Genomic DNA, 14,191 nt, shown 5'->3' with positions numbered 1-14,191 from the left:
GGTGGGAGGGGGCAGGATAAATAAACATCCTCTTTATTCTTCCACTAAAACCCACATCACAGGAACCTGTGTGCAGCTTTCCATTTAGTGTCTACACCTCTGAAAAGACAATGATTTCTTAAACTGTAAGAATACACTGTTGATGAGACCAGACAAGGAAATCTATTTTTTAAAGTTTTTCAAAAACCTGGAACTACCAAGTTGAAGAAATAGCGTAATAAGTAAATTGCCGCAGAGTAGCTGACAACAGTCTATCAGAAGGTTGAGTAAGCATGTCAAGCTTTTCTACTATTCCACCGCAGGTAACATACCACTCCTGGGTTTTAAACTTATCCAAATAATCGCTCATAACAACTAGAAGTAAAATTTTCAGATGAAGCATGTCCTTACGATCAAAGTCCCTAAATTTGCCTGTGAAGCCACACAATCTTGCCTACCCTGAATGAGACAGGAAGAACTCTAGTAGACTTGAACATGTCACAGTGTCCACCAGAGAAGCCTATAGGGATCAAAGTCCACGTAAGCATCTTTGACATCAACCCCCTACCCAAAGGCAGTGAGTCCCAGGAAGGATGTCTGTATGCACACCGAGATCAAAGTCTGATTTATAACCAAAATAAATGGGTAATATTGTTACTTACATAAACTAACACAAAAATACAGACATTTCCCTCAAAAACTATTTCAAGATAAATGTTCAGGATTTTCATAATTTACCTTATTAGAAGCTTTTCTCGATTTATCAGTTAGCATCTCTTACTTGCTACCAACCATGCAGTATATAGTCCACTTTCTATAATAATTGAACAAAATGGCTTTTAAGATAATTTACACCACAAAGTTATACATCCTCGACTGAAAAATAAGTAAATATTCTGACCCAGGATGGTATTTTCTCCACAATTATTTAAGCATTGCATTCATTTCTACTATACCCATGTAGAACTGCAACCAGCTCCTAAAATACAACTAACACCCTTCACTGAGCACAGTGGGACCCACCGGCTATCTGCTGGAAACCCAAGCACCTTGTGTCAATACCTAACTAGCAACAGAAAGCCACCACCCACAATGTGGAAACACAGAAGAACAAAATGTGGCAAAGTCCAACCACCATAGGATTCTATTCTCAGTGTATGAGGAGCAAACTCCTACAGAGTGCTACATCATCTCAGGTAAGTCACAAAGTGCCATATATTTGGTAAATAGCAAAGGTTCCCGCCCCCCATTTTATCGACGCTCACCAGCACTCCTCAATGGACTCACTATTCACCATCTTTTTGGGGAAGCTAGCAAGTCATTTTGGAAAATTTTGGAACACCACTAGCAACAGAAAGAAAGCTGAGCTACTCCCTCAGTCGTACGCTGTAAGAACTGGTAGGTACCCTCCTCGAACCAGGTCCTCAACAGGTGCTCCCTGCCTCAGTGAACAGCATAGCATCACCAGCCAGTCAGCTAGGCACGCAGCGTGTATGCCAGAAACCTACATTCCTGGATACCTTCTCCCTGAGCAAATCTATTGAGTCCCTATTCATTGAGCCTCCTAAAGATTTCTCAGCCGGGTCCACATTACTCCATCCCCACAGCCACTACTTGGTCCAGACCATAACTGTTTCCCCTTCACATGGACCACAACAACAGCACATGGACCACAACAGCAGCTGGATGCCGTCCCTAACCCATTCCACCTCTTCTGCCCCACCCACCAACTCAATCTTCCTCAGAAAATAAGTCTGTTCATGTCAAATGCTGTGAAACACTCATCAGTGGCCCTGCAACTTCTTTGTAAATCCCCAATTCCAATATTCCATGGGCCCCACCCAAGCTGGCCTCTGCCTGTCTCCTGAGTCTCATCTAGCTCCTCTCTGTAGACCTCAAACACACGACCTCCCTGTAGCTTGGCTAATGCTACCCTCCTCTTGTAACACCATTTAGATGGCAGTGCTAAAGACACTTCCTAAGGGGTGATAGCCCAGACAGCTAGATGAACCCCCCAAAGTCACTCTCACTCCTCCAAATACGCACCACATAGCACCTAGAACAGTGCAGTTGCTTTATTTATGTTTTGTCTGGCTCTACCACGTCTTAGACCCACCCAGGTGTCTCGTGGCACCACAGCATTCCCAACACAGCACCTTTCAGGTGGCAGGTACCCAATGAATAGGTGAATTGATGAACAAGAAAAGAGATAAACCAGGAGAGCTGATCGTAGTCGAGTCATTTGCCCCTAGAGCCAAGCCTGACCCGTACAGCACTGTGGCGGTTAAAAGGGCCACTAAAGAAAGTGTCACCAATACCACACTGGCAGAAACAAGCAAGCCCAAGTACCAATCAGCCTTTGAGTGCCAAGCTATGCTTCTGTATTCCCATTCTACATTTTTTTTTAACAGAACCCTCTAAAAATACCCCGCTGACAAAACAATCATGTTTTCAGTCACCTAACGTTAGTTAAAAGGTACAGAAATCTAGTTACGGTAATGAATACAAGCTTCTAAAATGAAAACAGTAATCAAATCTTGGAATAATTATCTCTGCATTTTCCTAGATGGATAATCATAGTTTTACAAAAAACAAAAAACCTCCAAACCATCACATAGTAGAGACAAATAAATTATTATTGGCATAAAAACCCCTTTAAGAGCGATGTTAAATTCTTAAACCAAAGGTACTTTTGATCAGAACCTAAGGGGGAAAGATACTCTTCCAGAGGCAGCTCAGTCATCCAACAACAGCAGCAACAACAAAAAACCCAGTACCTCCCCTACACAGGCACCAAGCTAGGCACCTTGAAAACAGCCACGACCAAGACAGCTCAGCGCTAACTGGGTGACCAGCCAGAGGCAGCTCATCTAATTAATCTCTCTGGGCTTTAGTTTCTTAATCTGTAAAATGAGAAAGTTAGACCAGCTCTCTAAGGTTCTCTCACTCTAAATATCCATAAAGATTCACCACTGATTATAAGACAAATTTCTATTCGACAGTATCATGATGATTTCCTACTTCTGTTTATCATTTTCGTCACAAAGGTGTGGTCTCATTTAAGAATTTTATTGATGAAAGGAAAATATAAAAGAGCACTAGTAGAGTTTTTAATTACCTTCCCAGCTCCCGACTACCACCATAATCATCTATGGACTTCTGCCATAATTGCAAACCAATCTGAAATGCAACATGACATCTATTTTTTGTAGAAAAATTAAGTGATCATTTACTCCCAATTTCTCTTATACTTTAACATCATCTGTCATCGTTGAATATCAAAGGATTTTTTTTAAGAAGTAATACAAAACAATAAAGTTTTCTAGGGGGAAAAAAAGGAAAATTGTATCACCCAAGTAAAGCTATAATGGCTTTAGAAACCTGATAAGATACGACACTAAACTCCGAATTTCTAATGACATAAAAAGAAAATAGCTTTTTTTTTAAAGATACACAAACACGTCCATATGAATGGACAAGACAATGAAAGAGTCACACGGGGCCAACGTGTTCCTGACATCATCTCAACATCATCCATCTAGTTCACATCTAGAAACCATCTGAATACTGAAAGTAAATCACTTTCTTACAAAGTGGAAATTAAGGGTCTTTTTTTTTTTTTTTGTAGTCACTTTACTCAGCACTGACTAAGCATTTTTATTCTTGCAATGCCATATTTATAGATGTTTATAAGACGGTCAGTCATGTTGTGTGCTATCAAATCGGAAAGGCCATATATGGATAATAAAGGATGAAAGATAACTACTGCCTCCAAAGTTAATCTCAAAAGTTAAATGTGGGTATTTGGTTACTTAAAGAACTCTCTCTCCTACTCGACAGGAAACTCTCTGAGGGAAAGCACTGCCTCTTATTTGTCATTTATACACTGAAAGGCTTACCAATGATTGATTACTGAAACAAAGAGTAAATAAATGGATGGTAACTTACAGCAAGCCAACTTTCTTAAGCACGGGTAATAAAATGTAAGCCTAGGTATGAAACGACTACTCTAAACTTGGCACTTAGGTTGCTCTTAAGGGTCACACAGCTCATACACTGAACCACTCAGACTGTATTCTTTCACAGATAAAAAAAAAAAAAAAAAAAAAAAAAAAACACTCCTCGTCTTCCTTTGACCTAATTGCTTAAAAACCATACTATAAATATTACATTCTCGGCTGTATTTGTATGAGAAAAAAAGTTGTAGCATTTCTCTGATACGTTACTATAAAGGTACTCCTCATGGTATTCATTTTAGCTCAGTAAAAGACTCTCATGAAAAAAAGTTTGGGAAATAGTCCTGTAAGTCCCCCTGATTAAAAACTAAACCAAGTACAGGTGAATCTATGAAAGTTCTATTTTAAAACTAAGTTACTAGATGCATTTTAAACTTGACTTCTACATTTTAAGCTTGGGGGAAAAGGCATCATTTTTTCCTCAAAAGAGGAAAATAGTGTTTGAGCTGTTAAACCATCGCTATCACGTATACACAACCTGCATCATTTCTCTATCCTGACTTCCATGTCAAGAAACAGAAAAGGAAGTAATTTTTTAAATCAGCTTAAAAATACACCTATTGATTATTAAACCAAGATAACCAGAGTTTGGAATTCCCATGCTGGTCTATATTTCTTACCTAAAAATGAATTTGAATCTTTAGAAACCTAGAATAGAATTCCTCAGGTTCAACTTACTGGCTTGCCCAGAAAGCAGAAAAAAAAAAAAAAAAAAAGAAAAGAAAAGAAAAGAACGTATCAAGAGGATATAAATTATAAAATACATAGTGCTGGGAAATAATTCTTAAGTGTCAAGTCATGGTGAGGAAATTCACCTGTTACAAGCCTCACAAAAATCCATAATCTTCCTTTTATCAGGTCATCAGAGAGGGGAGAACGCCATACTCCCACTGTGTGGCAAAATAAGAAAATTTGGTTCCTAAAATCGACTGCAAGTCCCTATCCGTTTCCATTTCCAAATTCTGTTTACTTTGTAACTTTTTTCTACAGTACAGATTTTTTTCCAGCGAAAATAAACTTTTCGTGAGCAAATCTGGAAGACATAAAATGTCTCCTACTTATTATCACCTAGAAAGGCAAACCGAGTACTGCTCCGTGCCCCAAGCATCTAGCTTTCAGCCTCTTTATTATCATTGTCAATGAATGGGCCCCAGTCAAATGAAAGCTGCCATTTTAGGGTAAAGACTGGAGGGCTTCTGTTGTGCAACAGCGAGACAAAAACACTCCGCGACAGATGTACTCTGGGGGCTGGGAGACGGATTCAACTTCATAAAATCGCTGCTCAAGTTATTCCTGAAATAAGAATCACCTAGTACTCACACATTACTACAATCTAAATAGAATTACAACTAGGATAAATTAGGTTCCCATGCTGTTAAGGTCGTAGTCACTAAGATTTGTTTGTCATCGTTAGAATGGGTCTGTGAGGAAATAAAGAGAACTATTTTTTTTTTCCTATTTGATTATTACGTACAGTGAGTACTCCCCCTTCTCGTTATTGGGAGAGAATGGGGGGGGGGGGGACATACACTCAACCTCTTTGAAAGGTACTGCCCACCGCAAAGACGGCTTCAGTTAATATTTTTAGAAAATAAAAATCAGGGCCTTCACGTAAATCCTTCAAATTAAAATAGTCAACATGCCCCAGAAATGGAGCCCAGAGGATGGACGTATTTCAAGATAAGTTATTTAAATCGATTGCTAGATAATATACAATGGGAAACTAAAAAGTCTACTTAGCGAGTGGAGAGCTGGATAGTGTATCTAATTCTAGCAATTCAAAAGGAAACTCTCCATGTGGGTTGCTACTTTTCTTTTGTCCATTGTCTGTTCAGAAGAGGGGGGAAAAACTAGTTTAAAACCGAGGCGTGAACAGTCTCTAAAAGTGACCTCCGGGAAAACCGTCCGACCCCCCGCAGGAGCAGTCCCCGCGCCGCCCGCTCCACGGGGGCGCTCACAAAGCGGGCGGCCGGCCGGGACTCGGGGTGCGCTCCCACGGCGCGGGGCTCCTCGAGGCACGGCCATCCGGAGAAAGGCGGCTCGGTAATGATGGCTGCTCGGGGCCGGCGGCTCCTTCCCCGGAGCCTCCCGACCCCCCCACCCCCCACCCCGCCCGGGATCCGCCGCCCTCCCCGCCCCACCCCCCACCCCCCGGCTGCGCTCGCCCCGCGCGGACGCGGCCGCCCCGCACCGCAGCCCCCCGGTGCCCGCGCCCCCGCGCCCCCGCGCCCCCGCGCCCCGCGCCCCCGGCGAGCCCAGTCCCCGGTGCGAACCAAACAAACAGCGCGTCCCCCGCCGCCCTCCTTCCTCTCCCCGCTGACCGCCTGGCCTCCAGCCACCTCGGCCGTTCGCGCTCCGAGCCGCGGATCCCTGCGGGGGCACAGCGCGCCCGGGCCGCCTCGGGGGCCACCAGGAGACCCCCCCGGCGCTGACCCCCCGGCGGGGCCCGGCCCGGGGCGGGGAGCCGAGCGGCCTCGGGGGCTTAAAGTCGCTATTATGCAGCCGCCGCCGCCGCCGCCGCCGCCGGCCCGGCCAGCTCGGCAAGGTGGGGTCCCCTCCTCGCCGCGCCTCCCCGCGCTCGCCCCGGCCCCGCTCCCTTTCTTCTCCTCCTCGCGCACTTGGGAGCCGCCGGGGAGCCCCGGGGGCCCCCGGCTCCGGGCTCGCAACTCCCCGAGCGGCCGGCGCGGGTCGGGGTCCGGCGGGGTCGGCCGCCCCCCGCGCCGCGTGCTCGCGCCGCCCCCGCCCCCGCCCCCGCCCCCGCCCCACGCGGCGGCCCCCGCGCACTTTCCCCGCCGCCGGCCCACCTCGCCCGGCCGCCGTCCGCGCCGCGCCGGGAGGGACGCACTTTGTTCGCGCCGGTGCGGCCGCCGCTCCCGGCGAGCGCGGCGTGGTCGGTCCGGGGCGGGGGCGGGGGCGGGGGCGGGGGCGGGGGTCGCCGCCGTCCCCGAGCCGCCGCCGCCGCCGCCGCCGCCGCTCAGCCGCCCCGCGCCCGCGCGCCCATCGCCCACTCGCACTTGAGTTGGAGCCCAACTTTTCCTCCTTCCTTTTTCTTTCGATCGGAGCCGGCAACTCGTGCTCGGCGCCGGCGGGAGGAAACGCGCTCGCGCTCCCCCGCGCAGACACGCTCCCTCCTGTCCCCGTCCCCGTCCCCGTCCCCGTCCCCGTCCCCCCCCCACGCCGGCAGCACAACAAAAAGCCATTTACATGCGAGGAAGTGACCCTCGGCCGGACCGCGCGCCCCCGCCGCCGCCGGCCCCGCGGACGCAGGCAAAAGTTGGGGCGCGGGCGGCGCTCGGGGCGCGGGTTCGGGGCCCGCGGGCGGCGGTGGAGGCGGGGGCGGCGGCGGCGGCGACACGGCCCGGGCGGCGCTGCGCTCCTGCGCCCACCCGGCCCCCGGCCCCCGGCCCCGGCCCCGGCCCCGGCCCCCGCCCGCCCGCGCCCCGCGCCCCGCGCCCCGCACACGCCCAACTCCTCGCTCCCAACTCCTCGCGCGGCCCCGGCCCCGGCCCCTGCCCCGGCCCCGGCCCCGGCCCCGGCCCCGGCCCGGAGCGATTTCCTGCCGCCGCCCCTCCCGGAGGCGCCCGGCGAACTCTCGCGCTCACCGGGTCGGTCGGGAGGCTCCTCCGCTGCCCCGCGCCGAGGGCACAGCACAACGCAGGACGGGCTCCGGAGTTGGCTCGGCGGCCGCGGCCGGGGGGCTCATCCACGGGCGCGGAGTTGGCCGGCGCGGACGGGGCTCTGGCGAGTTTCAGGGTCTCCGGGTCCCCGGGCCGCCTCCTCAGCGGCGCTCCTTTGTGTAATTCCACTCGATTCAAGTTTAATCCGATAGTTCCCGAGCACGAGCGCGTCCGCACTACCGCGGCTCAGCCCCCGCGCCGCCGCCGCCGCCGCCGCCGCCGCCGCCGCCGCCGCCGCCACCGCTGCCGCCGCCGCCGCCGCCGCCGCCGCCGCGGCCCCAGCACGCCAGCGCCTGCGCGCGCCCGGCAGCCGCGCGTGCCCGAGGCCGCGGGGCCGCGCGCGCCCGCCGCCGGCTCCCTCCGCGCCGCGCCCGCGCCCGCGCCCCCGCCCGCGCCCCCGCCCGCGCCCCCGCCCGCGCCCGCGCGCCGCCACCTGACGTCAGGCGCGCCTGGCATAATTTATGCAAGAATTCGGCCGGGGTGGCGGAGGCCGAGGGAGAGGCCGAGGGAAAAGGGGCGGCGCGGGGCTGCGGGGCGCGGGCGCGGAGGGCGGGCCGGGCGCCACTTCCCGTCCCCGGGCGGGCGCCGGCGCTGCGGGCGGTGCTCCCCGCGGGCCGGTGCGCGGCCGCCGCGCAGCCTCCCTGGCGGGGCCCCTCCGAGCGCCCGGCCGCCGCGCAGCAAGCAGCGCCCCGGGCGCGGGCCGCCGACGGTGCCACGTTTCCCCGCGCGGCAGCTTCCCGGAGCCCGGGTGCGCCGCCCCGGGGCAGGCAGGGGCAGGCAGGGGCGCGGGCCGCGGGCCGCGGGGCTCCGGGACGGCGGCGGGCGCCCCTCCTGCGACCATGCTTCCACCTGGAGTGATCTTCCCGCATGAGACTATCCAGATGGACACCTACCGATTCGACCGGGTCCGTCCCGCCTCCCCGACATTGCTCTTCCTGCCTCCTCGTTGACGGGACGGCCGGGTGCGCGGCTGGATCAGAAAGTTTGACCTAGATGGCGTGGATTCTGCTGACTGTGTCGCCGTGCCAAAGACGGGGGGGGGGGGGGGGCAGTCGTGGTGAGACAAAGAAATAGGTTGTGTGCCCATTATTACACGTGTCGGGACTAGAATGCTTTAATCATTCTTTGGCAAAAATGGCACTTTCAGATGATCTCCTGGCCCTTCGTGTCCACACCTCCTCTTCTGGTTCTCCTCCCGGTGCAAAAGCAATAGGGAATCTGGAGAAATGTTTCCTTTACTGATTTTCCTTCTAGGAGACAGACCTACAAGCATTTACCAAGCACTCTCTGTGTGCAACTTACTGAGCAATTATGGTTCTTTTAAACTGTCAACAACTGTGCGCTCTAAGATGATGTTATTAGGTTAAATACTGCATGTATTGTTAAGTCAAGGAAGAAACCTGTATCAACCCAAGATAGGCACAGAGTAAAGCGACTTGCTAGACTTCAAAATAAACTTGAGAAAACTGCAAAACTATGCAAAATATACTTTCTCCTCACCACCTGTGGTGCCAAGAGAAATCACAATATTCCTATTTGAACAAAAGATTCATCAGAACCATTTTGCCACATAACAACTAGAACTGTTCGATAATGTTGATTAGACTTAACCACTAAAACATTTATTTTTCTAATATTAGTAATACTTTTCTAAAGATTTGTGACATTATACTGTCATTTATCAGAATGCATTGCTTTTGGCTTTCTTTTGTCATTTGAGTGCTGTATGAAAAGAGGTAAATGTTTCACCCAAGGGATTTACAGATACACAGCATAAAGAAGATGGACCCTACAGAAAATTCTGACATTAAGAAATTGGCAAACACTAAAATCAACTTCTCCCTGTTTTATAGCCCCATGTCATAAACCAGGAATCAGAATTCTGAGGTTAGATTTACATTTCCATTAAGTTTATATCTCTTAATGAAAGCATGTGGGGGGTGCTTTAGTGTATGTGTGTGGGAGAGAGAGAGGTTAAAGACAGGATACAATGTCTACAAAGAAACCACTAGGACCTTGCTATATCAGAGGACATAAAAGTAACATAAAAGGAACTACTTCTTATCTTTTACGGTATACCCAGCTCTCTGTCAGATGTAAATACGTTTCAAAGCTAATTATAAAAATAAAAAAAAAAGCTAATTATAAGCCAAAAAGTAAAAAATAAAAAGACATCTGCGTATAAGGAAAGTATATTAGTTAACCTTTAAGGAACAAATAGTATTAAGTGACTATGAGGAGATCTCCCTGTGCCCTTGTCATTTAACTAGAAAGATAGGACACTTCTTGAAATAGGAGAAATGGTGAAGTAGTGCAGCCAAAGCTCAAAGTGGAAACAAAACAGTTATACTGCCCTTCCCTGATTTATTCTCCCTCCTTATCCCAACCACTGTCCTGACAGTCAGTGATGGAGAAGACTCTAAGCTTTTAGAAGTTGCACTAGTGCAAAGTTTGAGGAGGCTTGAAGAGCAGGGAGCCTCAGCCTCTAGGCAGCTCTGGCCTACTAAAGTCTTTACTCCCACCCCCATCCCCACTACCTTTTACCTTCAACTGTTTTCTCTCCCTTTGCTGCACTATTGAACTTCTCCCAATGAGAAGTACTTGAATTCACAAGCTTTCCCTTTAAGTATGCAAATACCTTAAGGAGAGATAAGGGACTCCTGCTCATTCACAGATGATTGTAAATTAGGTCAATGGGTCATTTTCCTCCCAACACCTTGCTGAAACTAACAAATTTAGAGATTTATTTATTCATTCAACACAGAGTGCCTAAGAGGTTCCAGGCATTGTTCTAGGCACTGGAGATGAAGTCGTGAACAAAACAAACCAAAATCCCTGCCTTCTTGGAGTTTACAATCTAACGGATTGGTAGTTTTGATTCAGTGGTTAGAGAAAACAGTAGTTTGGGAGCCTGAGCCCCTTGGGCAGGCCTGTGTTCTTACAGCCAGAAGGCATTGGAAAGGTACTAAGGACCTGGGAGATGGACATGAGAGTATGGAGTGGGTGCCAGCAGACAGCAGTTGAGAAAAACACCAAAGACAACTTAACCTGTGGCCAAAAGGTTTTCTCAGCCCCTGAAATGAATGAAAAGTCTTCCAAGAACTCAAACTATTACTAAGTGACCTATAATTCAGCTACATCAATGTTGAGGCAAATAGTTGTCTCTGGGAACATAGCTATAATGTATCAATGTATAGTGCTGCATGAGGGCAGGGGGAGGAGGAAAGAGGAAGATAATTTGCCCATCCCAAGTAACTGAGAGGTACCTGGCTGGCTCAGTCCATAAAGCATACTACTCTTTTCTTTTTCTTTCTTTCTTTCTTTTTTTTTTCTGAAAGAATTTTGTTTTTTGTTTGCTTTGAAAGATTTTGCTTTTGTTTCTGTTTTTAAGTAATCTCTATACCCAGTGTGGGACTCCAACTCAAAATCCAGAGATCAAGAGTTGTATGCTCTACTGACTGAGCTACCCAGGCACCCTGAGCATACTTGCTATTGCTCTCTGGATCATGAGTTCAAGCCCCACGTTTGAATGGAGAGCCTACTTACAAACAAACAAAAAACTAAAAATTACCCAAACTCTAGGAACACCTCCTATTTAAAATGAGAGCCCTATCTGTTCTTCCAGATATTGTGAACTTTAAAAAATTACAGATATTACACTAATTCCTGTTGAAAGTACTTCTATGTGTTTTTGGAACTCATCTTTTGTAAATGTGTTTGGAACCAATTTGCAAGTTATAGGGGACAACTCTCTTTAGAACCACGTCTCTTTTTCTCCACTAAAACTGCATTATTCTACCTCATCATTTATCAAATTTGCATCCAAATGATTTTGGCAAGCTCCAACAATGTATTTTGGCTTTAGGGGCACTTGGGTGGCTCAGTGGCTGAGGGTCTGCTTTCAGCTCAGGTCGTGACCCCGGAGTCTTAGGATCAAGTCCAATATCAGGCTCCTTGGAAGGAGCCTGCTTCTCCCTCTGCCTGTGTCTCTGCCTCTTTCATGTGTCTCTCATGAATAAATAAATAAAATATTTTAAAAAATATATATATATTGCCTTTAAATGATGAAGATTTACTACCATTGAAATTATAGAGGAAAAAATAAAGGTACAGATATCTAAAGGGTTACAAATGCTGAAGGAAACACCAAAAAGAAAAGTCTAAAAAGCATTTCTTTCATCACTGGAATAACAGTATTAATGCTCCTCTGTAATTTTTTCATAAGGGAAAGAATCCAGTTGAGAATGTAACCTCACCCTCTATGCTCTGCTCATAATGGAACTACTTGCAACAAGCTTTAACTAGGCACTGCCAAGATTGTTAAGGTCAAGATATGAGGTGAAAAGAAAGCCACTAGGGCTACAGTTAGGCCACTGTTGGCTCCCAAAGACACCACGTTTAGCAAACATTGTATTGAATGCCTACTTTCTTTCAGGAAACATTTACTGAGTACCTAGCATATGCCAGACTATTAGCCGTGGAGGACGTGGCTAGCTCCCCGTCCTCAAGGAGTCCATGGTTTACAGCAACTTAAAGAAAGGAGTGATTTTTGCTACCTGAGACAGCAGAGCAGGTTTCCTAGAAGATAGGAGGCTCAAGCTGGGACTAGAGTAAGCACAGGTGTTTCTCAGAACAAGGAGGGTGGGAGCCATTACTGACAGACAACAAAGTGGTCCAGTGGTTTTGAAGCCTGGTGAGCACTTGTTGCTGCCAGTAATTCCATACTGAGTGGAACATGGAGGGTGAGCCATTCTCCATCTTCAGTCTTCTCAGATACCCTTGGGATGGGTTGGCTGTTTTTTTGTTCTCCCCAAAGTGCCTGCCTGCATCAACACTGGTTTTCATTGGATTATAATTTATTGCTTCCCTACTTTGTCATTAGGTCATGGGCTGGTTGGGAACAAGAACCATGCTTTGTCTTTTAGCATGCCTAGTTGGCATAGAGCCCTCCATATAGAAGGTGCTCAGAAAATGCTGACATACTTATATAAATGGTGGGGGTAAGGAGGTAGCAGAGAAGTAGATAGGGCCAAGGAGAGGTCTAGGCATCACCCTCAAAGGTTTTGGCATCACTGATGAGTTCAGCAAGAGAGTAACAAGTCAGACCTGTACTTGGAAAGATCTCTGTGATAGGTGCTGAATGCAGGAAACTAGACCTGAAGCGGGAGAAAAGCGAGGTGGCCCCCATAAGACAAGAACAGGGAAGATCTAGAAACAATTACCAACTTCTTTGTACCCTTCAGATTCAGAGAAGTTACTAAATGCTTGTCACATGGGCTGTCATCCCATAGGAAAAACATAGCAGAACTGAAGAACCACTCCTCCCTGTGGTGGAGGAAGGCAGTGCTCTTTCTGGAAGGAGCACTAGATGGAGAGTGTGAAGGCAGTGGCCCTGCCGCCAATCTGGAAAGAGTCACTTCTCCTCCTTACCTCTCAGTTACCGGCTCCAGTCAGTATTGGGTGACTTGTTGCCACTGAACTTACCCTAAGTAATACAGGGCCATACCTAGGTCGTTCATTGTCTCCATTTCTAGACTACCAAATGGAAATCCATATTGCCTAACTTAGCCAATTATAATTAGATTCTTTTGCTTTACATTCAAAGTGGGAAAATATAAATATAGTGTTTTACTCAACAGGGATTAAGCACTTGCCATGCAAGTGTTTTCTGCAAAAACAGAAAAAAAAGTAAACCCCTGCCCTAGAGGAGTTAGTTCTCTGAATCTATCAGGCATGACACACATTTAAGCATGTCATTACAATTCGAATGCATCCAATAGTGGTATTACTGAGTATAGTGGTAGCCCAGAAGAAAAGACGACTAATTTTGCTTCTGTGCAGATAGGCAGGGAAAGCTTTACAGAGGATGTGACATTTAAGCTGAGTCTTCAAGGACTCTGCAGATGGCAGGGCTTGGTAGGTACACCAGGCAGGAAAACTGTCCAGGGCATCTACTGGGCAGATGGCTAGTGTCAGCACTGCAAGTAATTTGGCTCAAGCACAGCATAAACAGGGAGAGGACAGGAAATGAGGTTGGAAATATAGGTAGAGCCAGGTTGGGAGGGTTTCGTAGCCTATTCAGAAATCTTTATTCCAAAAGGGGTGAGGAGCCACTAAAGGATTGTGAGTAGGAAAATGATCAGGACAAACATGGATGTGTTGGCTGGGTGAGCAAGGAGACAATGAAGAGACATCATTGATGGTCAAAGTACAATATGACAAAGCCCTTGACCAAGGCAGCATGCAAGGTGATGGAGATCAAGGAATAAATATAAGAGCTACTTAGACGACATCTTTTTTTTTTTTAAGATTTATTTATTTATTTACGATAGACACACAGAGAGAGAGAGAGAGAGAGAGGCAGAGAGAGAGGGGCAGAGACACAGGAGGAGGGAGAACCAGGCTCCATGCGGAGCCCGATGCGGGACACCAGGATCGTGCCTTGGGCCAAAGGCAGGCACTAAACCCCTGAGCCACCTGGGGATCCCCTTAGGCGACATTGATAAGTTCATGAAAAGT

General features: G+C 48.3%; 1 protein-coding gene across 2 annotated transcripts in view; it reads right to left on the bottom strand.

The window, feature by feature from the left end:
* Positions 1-7,934, bottom strand: part of CHD7 (chromodomain helicase DNA binding protein 7) — a 191,530-nt gene extending 183,596 nt beyond the window's left edge. For both annotated transcript variants that reach the window (XM_025477808.3, XM_049103686.1), the window contains exon 1: positions 7,598-7,934. The gene's annotated coding sequence lies outside the window, so the exon portion shown is untranslated. The remainder of the gene's footprint in view (positions 1-7,597) is intronic.
* Positions 7,935-14,191: the final 6,257 nt, after the last annotated feature.

This window comes from Canis lupus, chromosome 29, assembly GCF_003254725.2.
Source record: "Canis lupus dingo isolate Sandy chromosome 29, ASM325472v2, whole genome shotgun sequence".
Taxonomy (NCBI): domain Eukaryota; kingdom Metazoa; phylum Chordata; class Mammalia; order Carnivora; family Canidae; genus Canis; species Canis lupus.
This window is presented reverse-complemented; position numbering and strand designations above follow the sequence as displayed.